The 12,589-nt window shown below is 41.0% G+C and overlaps 1 protein-coding gene across 3 annotated transcripts in view; it reads left to right on the forward strand.

The window, feature by feature from the left end:
- Nucleotides 1-12,589, forward strand: part of DENND2B (DENN domain containing 2B) — a 150,492-nt gene that overhangs the window by 53,027 nt on the left and 84,876 nt on the right. The gene's annotated exons all lie outside the window — the stretch shown is intronic.

Consider the following 12,589-nt stretch of genomic DNA (forward strand, 5'->3'; position numbering starts at 1 on the left):
AGCTGTTTCCACAAATTGGAAGGAAAGACTTTATTTCAATTTATAAATGCTATTTCCCCATTGTTCGTGCCCACAGATATTTTCCATGCCCAAATATCCATCCTCCCGAGAAAAGAAATCCTGGCCCTATAAAAGAAGCCATGTGGAATGATCCTTTGAGGAGAAAGTCCAAAATGGCACAATATTGGATTTGCCATCTGCAAAACTTCAGCAGCTGGTGTTCCTCTGTTGTGTATCTGTGGGTGGGGACATGGGGCAAGAGCAGAATATGAGTGGGGTGTGGTTGCATTTCCAAAGAGCTCTCATTTTTTGTGTTGTGGCTCCAGCTTTCCCATTAAAACTGGAAGGGCCAAAACTTGCTTCTGTGAGAACTGAATGGAGTAGTTACTTGATGTTTTGCTGCAGCATGAGGTGAATTTATCACACTCACAGAAACTCTAACTGTATTGGCTTTTTGATGAAAAGACTGATCAAAGTATTAAGAAAATGCAGCTGTCTGAAACAGCAGAGATAATGCCTTGAAACTGCCATAAAATTAAACTGTAGTTGGAAAAACCCTCGAACTTCAAACCATTTTCTCACATATAATTTCTTTAGAGCCTCACCTAGACTACAGCTACTGTGAAGAATCAGCCAAGGTGAATTCCATGTTTTTTCACACCTTTAGATTCCCTAGGACCAGAAAAAAGCTTCTTATCATGACTTTTGCATCTAAAACATAGGAGAATGAAAACCTGCTGCATATGGATGTCCCACTGTTTCTTTAGGTTAAATAGTAGAATATTTGTTTGGGGAAAATGAGGAAGGAGTTCAGATATTAAGTAACAGGCAGACACTAGAAGACAGAGGCAGTTATTCCATCAGGAAGCTTCAGGAATTCATGCTCTGTAGGAACCTGTGAATCCTGGTGCATTTAGAACACCTACAAATTTCAACACAAATTATCAGTTAAAACATCTCATCCTTAAATCATCAAATGAGTAGCTAGCCACAAAAGGTATTTGAAGTGGATTCATAATCTTATAAATCTTTATCTTTTGAAGTAGCAAAAGGCAATTATTTTTTTGCAGCAGGGTGGAATCTGCTGTCAGTCAGCTTTTGCCCACTGTACACTAAGCACAGGTACAATTTTATCTGCCTCTATAATACAAATCACCTTCCAGGAATGATGGAAATGTTCATTGGTATTTATCTACCTTTTGGAGAATTAGGACTGAATTTTGAATGAACTGTGGCCAAGTTTGTGGTACCAACTGGAAACCACATGGAATCTGGAAATGCAGATTTCATGCCAGAAAAAACGGTTCAGTATCTGTCTTGAATGTTTTGATTTGTTCATTAATCAAACACATAAAATACATTCACAGGAAACTGACACCGAAGAGTTTCTGTGTAATAGATTTTTTTTTTTACCTTTAAAGACTTATTTGTCTTGTAATGATGGAATGTTTAGTAGGAAAGTGTTGTTTATACTCTGTGTGTATACTTTATCCTGCACAATTTACTTATTGGAAAAGAAGTTTTATTTGTGAAGATTTTTTAATTAGATTGTGTATGCAGTACCTCTATCTGAAACAGTTTGTGTATTTGTAGTTGCACACTTTTAAATTCTCTGTTTACTGGTATTGGGAACATGACTGTGCATACAACTGAACTGAAGGAGGAGCAGTGAAAAGAGTAGGAAACAGGAGAGAAGTCTTAGCTGTAATTTCCTTTCTGGTATCACTCTCTGTGAACAGTAGCAAAGGAGTGTCTGAAACTAGAATTAAGGTGAAAACTATAAGCATAAACTCCATGAAAGCAGAATAGAACTGCAGTTTTCCCTTTCACTAAATGAACTATATGTTATCAGAGCTGAGTTGGAAGCGACCCATGAAGATCATGGAGTCCAGCTCCTGGCCCTGCACAGGACAGCACAAAAGTCACGCCATTGTCCAAATGCTTCTTGAGCTCTGTCAGGCTTGGTGCTGTGACCACTGCCCTGGGGAGCCTGCTCCAGTGCCCAACCACTCTCTGGGTGAGGAACATTTTCCTGATATCCAGCCTAAACTTCCCCTGACACAACTTCAGGCTGTTCCATAGTTGATCATAGAGAAACCTGCTTTGACATTTTTGTTGTGAGTAGACAGGTCCAATTCTGAAGGTCTGGTTGCTGCAGAGTTTTCGTCTATAGTAACCACACTTCAAAAGAAACAATAAAAATATTTTTGTATAAGGAGCAGATCCAAATTTGACTTCTGCTGCATTCAGCTTAAAACCATAGGAAAGAAGAGAAGAAGGATGAATGCCAGCTTTAGTGCCAGTGCCATACTAAAGCTTGCTCAAATATGGGTTCCCATGAGATGGGGAAAGTTTGAGTCAAACTCTGCTGTAGGCTTACTCATGTTCAAAGTAGGAGAGTGTGTTCAGATAATAGATTTTACACCCTGACCTTGTTGTGAAGAAGATATTTCCATATGGGTGCTATACCAAATTTATCCTACTGTGTGTGGAATGCTTTCTGCTTGGCAAAAGGCCAAAACATTCCCTGCAAGAGAGAAGGGGCTGAAATTTTATCTTATCAGAGTGTTAATCTGTGTCCCTTAGGCTTATCTTGTGGCTGTCTCTGTGTTGCAAGGGCAATGCTGCATATGCCTTTTCAATGAGATCACTGCAAAATCAAATTGCTATTAAATGATATTTTAGTCACAGTTTTGAACTGAGCTAAAGTAGGAGCACCAGTGCTAAAACTTTGAGTAGAAATGCTGGTGCTGGAGCAGCATTCCAAACGCTGTCTGGATAAAATTAATAATTTCACACAAATATTTCAAGTTAAGGTTACATGTTTCAATATTGTTAAACATAAGTGGTAGCACATTATGGCACAGCAGCCAACTTGGAAACAAGGAATGGGACCCTACTCCTGCACGCACTGGCTACTTGTTATTCCTGGACACATCCAGCTGACTGTAGGGGCATGGGATCACATTTTCTACCTGACACTTTTCTGAGCCTGTGTTCTCCCGTGCCCTCTCTGGCATTACAGATGTTCAGACTTGGATTGCAAGCAGAGAAGTGGGATTTGGGAAGCTTGGGAACATTCTGCACTGGCCCGAGTGACGGGGGCAGCGCTTGTCCGACAGCCCCTGTGGGTCTCTCTCCCCAGTCTGAGAACAAAACAGTTCAGGCTGTAACGCTCCTCTGTGTCAGGTTTACTCCTGCTCTGTGGACTGTGAAGAAAGATTGTTCCCTCAGCAGAACTCTCCAGCACAGTGGGTCTATTCAAGCCTACATCTGGGAAGATAGTTAGTGCCTTCATTTATGAAATTCCTATCATAGAAGTGTGAGTTCTTTGGAACAGCGGCTGGTCTCTTGAGAAGTCTCCAACATGTCATGTACACAGCTGCATGTAAATCATTTTCATAAAAGAAAAGAAGAGAAGCTACTTCAAATCATCAAATACCAGCATGTGAAGGTTTAAAAGATATGTGGTATCACTCACAGTTTGTTTGTGGATTTGTTTCTGTTTGCCTCCATCTAAACCCCTGTGGTTCTCTCCTGCCACTCTGGATGCAGCTCACATGGGAACAGAGCTAGAGTTTCTGTGGCTACTGCTTGGTTTTCTATTTCTGCTGGGAAATAGAGTCACTGTCCAGAGTGGTTTGGTGGCTGCAATCAGCTCCAGTGGGTGGACGGGGAGGTGTTTCTCTGCCTCCTTCTACAAAGAATGTTAAAACAGGTTTAAGTATTTCCAGCTGTTTCTCTGGCTAGTGGTTGGAGGCCTGATGAAAGGTGATTTATAACACTTCTGCTTGTGGTAGCTTGTTGAAACTTTCCTTTCATGCAGATGACAAAGGTCAGTGCTGTGGGAGCTGAACCCTTTCCTTGGGAAAAGCGCCTCTGCTGATGGCTGTGTATACCTGTGGCTGAGCAATAGGTGTGAAGGTACTCTCTTCAGCTCACAATCAGCTTGTAATAGTAAGGGAAGAAAGCTTATTTACATGGTTGTTATAAAGCCAGGGGATATCACTGAGTACCGTGATATCATTTAATTTTCAATGCATCCAGTTCTTTATCATTTTATCTTATAAAAATATCCTTTCTAGGAAGAAATTGCTCCTTCTCTGTTGTATCTTACTGGCATTTTTTTTCATTTGTGAAGGGCAACTCTTGAAATTCCTCATGTTTCTTCTACTGGCTTTTCAGTGTAGATTCACACTTCCCTTTTTTTGTGTGTGGGGTTTTTTTTTGTTTGTTTTTTTTTTTTTTTGTTTTGTTTTGTTTTGTTTTGTTTTAGTGTGGAAGGGTGAAATTCCAGCAAGGCTGACTTAGTGAAAACTGAATTAGTGTTGATGGCTGGAGAGAAATGTAACTTGATCTTCTGTCTCCAGCGCTTGAATCAGGAACTGAAATAATTGTTCTAAGACTCTGCTCAAGTTGCCAGAAAATGGAGCGGTGCTTCTGCCAGATGGTCACCACAGAAGTGCCAGACATTCCTCCCCTCTTTGAGCTCACAAGTGTGTGTATTTGAGAAGGAAAATACTCACAGGCAGCAGGGAACTGAAATGCTTTTCTGCCTGAGATGCTTGCTGAGTGTGCAGGGCCGTGCTGGGCAGCATCCATAGGGATCTCGGTGTGTGATGGCTGGCCAAGGGATGCAGGCACAAGGGCTTGAGCACAGGAGATGTCTCTGCTGAGCAGCGGCATTAGGCACACTGCCACAGGGCTTGACAGGCTATATGAGGTAAATCCACCAGAAATAGGGCTTCAGGGCATGTCATACAGCAAGAGAAGCTAGTTCAGTCCCTGAAGGAATCGTGGCTCACTGGAAGAGATGATATTGCCTGTCAACTGCTAAGCCCAGCTCTAGTGGTTAATGATTGGTGCCTTTAATTGAAACCATTGTGCACTACTGCAGTCCTGCCTTGTAGGAGCTGCTGGTGCCATAAATCTTGATTTTTCCATATTAGAAAGTGGTGTTCTTTGGGGATATTGAAAAGTCTCAGGCTTTTTTCCTCCCTGCCCCCCTTTTTGTTGCTATAGCTACTACAATTTTGTTAACAAAGGTAATAAGTAGTTTGCTGTGCTCGTTTGTTAGTGTCATTCTGCTATATTGTCATTCTGCCAATATTCTCTCAGTCATTTCTCCTCTTTTTCCTCCAATCTCCCTTAGAACCAATTCTGTAAAGAAATTACAGGAATCTAGGAACTGCAGGTCTCCTGCAGTCACTGCAGGGCTGTGTGTGTGGGGGGGATGAGGGGGAATTAAAATCCCCCCATGAATCAGGGTCTCAAAAACTTGAATTTAGATTTGAGTTTGTGTTTGTGTATTGAATGACCAGCTATGCAGACCCTGCACCCACTTCTCACTCTCATGGACTTGCACCTGCTTTGCAGGACTGCAGGAATTTCTGTCTCTTTTGTGAAGTCTCATGTCAGGTTACCACAGTATTGCAGACCCATTTTTCTTGAATTATCTTCAGAAAAAATCAAAGTTTATTCTGTGAGGAAGATTTATTCATGAAATGAAAACATCCTGCAGCATGAGGGAAGGTGGGCTGCTTTCCCTGGGGGACACAGAGTGTGTTCCCAGTGTGGAGGGGAAGAAGGGGGCTGCATTTCTCTTCCCACCTGGGGTTTCTTATTGCCTTATCATCTTTCTAAAAAAATCTCTTCACTTTCTTGTTTCCCATTTGTGTTTTTCTCATAGTATGTTAGCTATCCTTCACCTCACCTTTGCTCTACCAGTCTTGAACTCTTCTGAAGTTTGTCTGGTCCTCACCCCTCCTCTCTGCTGCTTCTTTTGCATACATCCTCTGTTTCAGCAGCTAGGAGGGAGGTTGGGATTCACTTGTTTTGCTGGGTCCATGCTTCTCTCTGATAATTCTTTACTTAGCTGTCTGAGGTGGGAACTTAGGCAGGGCATGGACTGCACCCTTTCAGTCAGGCTGCTCACACCTCATTGTAGTTTATTGGCCTGGGAGCACTGGGGACTTGGGTTTGTTTCTTTTGGCTTGGAACATGTAGAGTTTGAAGGAGAGGTAGGTGGTAGCCAAGGTGTTCATAGACATGAAGGGAATCTCAATCAGAAAACCACTGTACATGAGAGAGCTGCTCAAGTCAGGCCAGTTTTAAGCCTCTACCTCTGGTACAGCAGTGATTTTTGGATAGATTCCTGAGGTAGCAGGAAAAATAGGAGTACCTTTGAGAAAATGGGCCTTTCAGCCAGATTCCAGAATGTGGGTGGTGGGCTTTAATCTCTGGCACTGAATTTGCAGATCTTACCTCTAAGCAGGTTTGCTAAGACTGCAACTGAACTCCATGTCAGAGCTCCAACAGAGCTCAGAGCTTCTGCATCCTGCAGATGTTGCTTTAAGTGCAAGAACATAATTTCTAAATGTAAACAGATACCTTCCTGAAAGGTCCCTGCACAAATCCCTAATACAAACAATGGACTTACTTGCCATCCCATTTGTTGCTGCTAATGCCTGTGTCCAGGTTCACTTCTGGATGTACTTTGGATACAGGGGAATTAAGATCTTCTCTAGGGGAATTAAATTTTTTGTGTGCCTTTCTACAGATTCCCTGGGTAACTGCCAAGAGCTAAAGAGACAGACCCAATGTTGTTCTCATATCTTTGTACAAGCCAAGACAGCTTTGGCCAGTGTTTTCTACTTACATCCATGAGGTCTCCAGCCCATATCTCATCCTCCCAGGGTGCTTTTATATCATAATATTGAGACAGTCCATGCAAATTAATAGTTTCTTTACTGGAAACATTAGCACTGGCAGCTTGGGTATCACGGATATCTGGTTCTGGGAGATGCTGGCTCAGAACCGTCACTAACACACAGTGATCTAACCAGAAGGAAATTCATGGTATCACCACATATCAGCTCTTGACCTTTCTGAGGTATCCAAAGATGATTGCCCTTCCTCCCATCATGTAAAACGCTTTGCAAGGCCTATAACTGCTAATAGTTTTACAGTTCTTACTCTAGCAGGGCTCTGAGTGGGAGCCGCGTGTGCCTGACAGGCAGGAAGGGAGCTGTGCTGGCAACTCTGGGCACAGCAGCTTGCTCTGTAGGATGGCTGTCACCCGTGTTTTGCCTCAGATGATGCTCTAGCAAATCAAAACCTACAGCAGTTGCAAAGCCAGGATGCTTCTCAGCTGTCTGGCAGGCTTTGTCAGTCAGACTTGGTGTGAGAAGAGTTCAGTCATGGGTGTCAGCTCAACTGGGAAGTTCCTTCTAAGACTTACTCAGAGTTTCATCTTTGTTCACTCTGTGAATTGCATTGGAACGTTTTTTTAGGGACAGGTCACACCCTGTGGGAAATACTAAAGAACACTCTATTTTCACATTTATCGTATCCTTTTTGACACAAGAGATATTAATGAAAAAGAATCTTTGTTCCTCAAAGCTAACCAACTCTCATTCCTTAGCAAATTTATAATTTGTTTTTTGAGTCATAAGAAGCAATTCATTATTGTGCAAATGGTGTTGATGTTGCTGTTAAAGCATTGACTTCACTGAGGAGTAAGCAACAGGAACAGGTGCGCTCCTGAGACTTAAATGGTTGTTTTTATGCAAAAATCCTGAGGATGAAGGGAAAGAACAAAGGAGAAATAATACCAAAAAATTGTGATATATTAGACATAGTTTCTAAGTAGACCCTTCCTACCCTGGTATCTCAAATCAAGATATTTAAGCTTGAAATAGTCAACACATTTTTTAAAACCCAAACCTTTTCTTTAGCCTACACAGGGAAATACTAATTTCTGATTCTATAAGAGACATATTTTCTGTTCATGCCTCCTTCTCTAAATGTTTTCTTCCTTGATTTTCATGTTGTTTTCCTTCCATTTGGAAGCTGTGATTGCTCTAGGACTGCTAAGGGTAATGGAGGAGCTTAGCACTGAGTTCTTACCTAGTTCAGGCATTAGGTTTGGACTGCAGTGTATATCAAATGAGGTCTGTTCTCTCCACCAGGTATTGCCCATTTTCAGTTAAGGGGAGGGGCAAAAAAGAACAGCTTGAGAGAAGAGAAATGAAGCAATAAGAAGATAAAGTAGGGCGAGTAAGACAGAATAAAGGCACAGAACAGGAAAGAACAAGAACATCAGGGAAGAGAAAAGCATTTTAGGTGGCAGATAAACAGGAAAGGAGAGTGAAGGGTGAGTGGAGAGCTGTCTTTGCTTTAGGCAGTGTCTGCTTTTCATCTGCCTGGGGGAGGCAACTTCTTTCCCCTCCAGTAGGTGCTGTAACATCAGTTTCCCAACAGTACCAGATCGGTTCAATGGGGACTGAACTGCTGAGAGGGTGGTTTTGGCTTTGCAAGGGTCAATGGCAACCAAGTTCACCACTCCTCTGGTTATAGGAGGAAGTTTATGCTAGAAGTTGCCACCTAGTTGTGAAAGCTTAGCAGAGAGACTGGTCACTGACTTGGTTGGAAGCAGGCTGTGGATTGTAGGAAGGGAAATTTTGGATGAGACTGTGGGGTTAGTCTGTAGAACAGGTATTCCTGATGTAGTTCTTCTAAGAATGTTCTCAGGAGTCTCTACAGGTGCCTTCTCAAGGCAGGAATCTTTAAACATTTTATTGGACTTTCCAGTTCATCAGAACTGACACTGTTCTGGAAGGACATATTTATCTGTTTTACTGGAAGGGAGTAGGCAAATTGCCACAAAACAGGCTGCAGCTCCTAAAGAAGAGCTCAGCTGTACTACGCCTCTTGACAAGTGGGCAAGCTCCCTTAAAGCAGTAAGAAAAGCAAATTAACATGTTAACCTAACTTCTTAATGGCTAAAGCCAATTGCAGCTACTGTTAAGAGAAAAATAAGTAGACACCTCAATTATTATAAATATATTTATGAAACTTTGTATTCATTGTAATTTTTCAAGAACATGAATTTGTTTTAGCAGCCTGTAGTTCTTCCCTGTTATGTCTTCCTGTTATGTCTCCAGGTCTCTGCTTTGTGGGGCAGACCAAAGGAGTAATATTTTCCCATATTTTCCAGATCCCAGATCAGTGGAATTTCAAGGGGAAAACAATCTGCATGAAAAAACTTCAGAACTCAAGATCTCAAGTAGATTTCAAGCCATGTTAGTGATAATGCCAGGAGCGGGCTTGGGAACCTACATTCAAAGGCTCCCTTCTCAAGTCATCAGACACCACATGTAAATTCTTCTTCCAGGTTCAATAGCATTCACCTTCACCACCACAGGAGGAGAGGAAGGAATCAGTTCTTGGAATGTGCTAGCTGATGGGCACTGTGTATTAGAAAGCAGGAAGTTTTCTTGAAGCTGTAAAGCAATTAAAGCATTCTGTGTTGCCTTGACTTTCCAGGTGCTTGCTCCAAGCCTCACTCCTCAACCCACTCTCATTCGCAGCTTTCAGGTGAAAGGTGAAAACAACCTTTCCCTTTTTTGGCAGTGAGACTGAGAGTGGGGGCTTCCAAAGTGTTGGGATGCTTTAGGAAATTAAGAATAATTTCAAACTGCAGTGAGGAGGAGGAGGAGAGGATTTACCCCTCCCCCACTAATACCTGTTAATGGAATTAGACATTCAGTGGCGCTGTAATGTTCATTAGCCCAAAGTGTGATGGGTTTCAGTGCCTCGTCTATCCATAAAAAAGCCTCAGGCCACACTTTAAATTTAAAAGAGTAAAAGTGTATGGCTCATTAACATTAAGGAATATTCTGTCATTGGATCTTCCTGTAATGATAAAGATCTGTTAGGAAACATCTGCATTGCAGCAGCCCTTTTCAGTCAGGATGCTGAACCTTGCCTGGCACGAGCAGCAGATCCCCTGTTGCCATCACACCATTTTTTATATTTGTCTGTCATCTTTACTTTTTCATCCTGATAAATGGTTTGTGGAGGTTTTAGGCAAACTTGATGTAATGATTCTACCATTTGGGCTCATTAAATTCCCAGTTTGAGAGTTATCCTAAGCAAATTAGTGAAACCATGTCTGCAGCAAAGCACAAATTATGGCTAAGTAAGGGTTTCAGAGGAATTCTTTACATTTACAAATAGAACAGAATTCTGCATTTTTAGACCAGGTTTGTTAGATGGTTTATGAGGCAATGCAGAATCTGTGGAACATGACTATTTTTGGATTTGTTTCCAACAGTATGTCACAATACTTGAGAGATTTTGGTTTCCATTGCTTTGTGAAGAATAACTCGCAAATACTGTAGTGAGGAATGCTCTCACCCAAGCCCAAGGGATGTGATTCTGACCCTACAAAGATTCAATAATCTTGGAGGCTGTCAGACTCATTTGAAGGCTCTAAAATAACTTTCTACTTAACAATAACATTTAGTTTTGGTTTTCTTTCCTTGTTTCTTTGTCCGTGTTTTATTTTTTTACCCTTTATTTTTGGGGTGGTCAGGATAGGTGGATGGTTGGGTGAGTTTTTTTGGGGTGATATAAGTCTTTTGTTACAGGCATCTCTGTAAATACTGAATGCTTTTCTGCCATGTTCATGTTGTTTGCATTTTCTCTGCATATGCTGGGATGATACCAGCATCACCTGCAGTAAAATATTCATCCAAAATAAGCATTAAAGGAAAATTGAATAGAAAGCTCTGTTGATATGAGCATATATACACCATAGTCTCCACTGCATGGGAAAGAACACACTTATATCACTAAATCAGACATATCTTGAGAAATTGTTTTTAGGAACTCAATTTATCTTTAGTTGAAAACAAACCACTTTGTTCTACTTGACATTTAAGGTGGCTTTGAAATGTAAGATTTAAATAATCACTTAGTTTAAAGTGATTTAAACCTTGACCACAGTGATTTTTATCAAGCTTTGTCATACTTTTTTTATTCTCATCCGATTTTGGGTATGCAAAAATGGACACTAAAAAAACAGCAGCATAAAAGCACACTGTATTTTTTTTTTTATGTGTCAGTTCAATATCCATCTTTTTGAGGATCTCTTCAGCTTATTTTTGCCTTGAACAGAAAAGAAAATCTTGAAAAATTAATGTTACACATGCATATTAACAGTTATTGTTCTCCTTATGCCATGTTTATCTCTCTTATTTCTCTCACATTAAGTGCTAATAAGTGATTAAGATTCAACACAGTAAAAGTGTTGGACTGGTGAGTGGAAAACATTAAAAAAACTGCTTACTCCCTGTGGAATGTACAGTCCTAGAAAGCTTGGCCAGCATTAGCAGGCTTCCTTTTTTTGTCCCAAGCAATCCCTTTTCCAGTCGGAACAGGCAGTTCTGTAACAGTCCTGTAATCTTGATAATGTAACAGTAACAATAACAATGGGACACTGGAGGAATTTAGGGAGCTTTGGTATAGAAAAAAATGTTACCAACCAGAGGGGAAAAAAAAAAAAATCTCTACTTAATCTGGGAAGATTGATACAAGACAGTGGAGAAGGACAAATAGACCTGGAGTCTGTGGTCAGAATGATTGACTCTGTCTCTGGAGCTGAAATCTGCAGATTTTCTGACTGTGTTTGTAGCAGAACTGTTTGGAATAAAGTGGTTTAGAGAATGTCCTTTAACTGTGATAGGTCTGTTAGTACAGGGATTTCCGTGTGTTGTCAGTCCCCAGCGTGCTCTGCAGCATCACTTTACAGTGGCTTCTCAAGCAGTCTGGACTTCCTGTGGGCTTGAGTAAACAACAGGTTTTGTAACACTCCTTATTTTTGCATTACCTATGCTGTTAATGGTTGTAAAAATAGGTAGTTCTGGTCAGACTCTGGGTGGCAGTGCTGTAAACTGTGGTAGATATTTTAGTTTATAAACTAAGCAGCATCTCAGAAACCACCCAGACCGGTGCCAGCAGAGCCACAGAATCCTTCATAAATAACTCCTGTGGCATCAGGTGGAGTAAATACTGTTCATTTTCTTTCTCAAGGGACTCTGCTGGCATTTTAGGAGTCTTATCATGATGTGAAAATACATTCCTCCCTCATTTTGCAAAATATTTCTCAAGGGATGACAATGATGGAAGAAATGGCCACTAAGAGCAGTGTTTTACACCAGAGAAACATGGGATATAGTCAGTGTAGGGGCATGATATTAGGGATTCCTGCTTTTGCATCCCTTGGATGACATCCTGGCCTTTATCCATACCATCATGTTCTCCCTTCAGTCACAGCACATTGCTATTAACACAGCAGAATGAGGGCAAAATAAATCATGCTACTGGGCTGTTTCTTTGCCAGTGTGCAGCAATGTCACAGAAGTGAGACCCATCTTTTGGGCACCCAACTTGATACACAGAGCTGAAATTAAGTTCACTGCTTCTGGGATTACCAAATTGCTAAAAAGCCAACTAGGAATTGATAAAGATTCTTTATATTACCTGAGGTTTTAAAAGCATCCTATGACAGCTTTACTTTAAGAATCCTGAGGCCAATAGAGAAAACTTGTGATATTTTTATATCACAAGCAGATTTAAAAATTATATTCAGAAGTCCATCACTGAATAAATGTCACTACTAGAAAATATTTCCATAATAGAGCTGTACTTTAAAGGTGAGAAAGCCATCTTTATTCCTTGGGGATAGCTGTGGTGTGGTCAAACCTCCGGTCCCAGCTTTGGAGTTTGCAAGTATCACAAAGTG

This window comes from Poecile atricapillus, chromosome 1 (assembly GCF_030490865.1).
Source record: "Poecile atricapillus isolate bPoeAtr1 chromosome 1, bPoeAtr1.hap1, whole genome shotgun sequence".
Lineage (NCBI taxonomy): Eukaryota > Metazoa > Chordata > Aves > Passeriformes > Paridae > Poecile > Poecile atricapillus.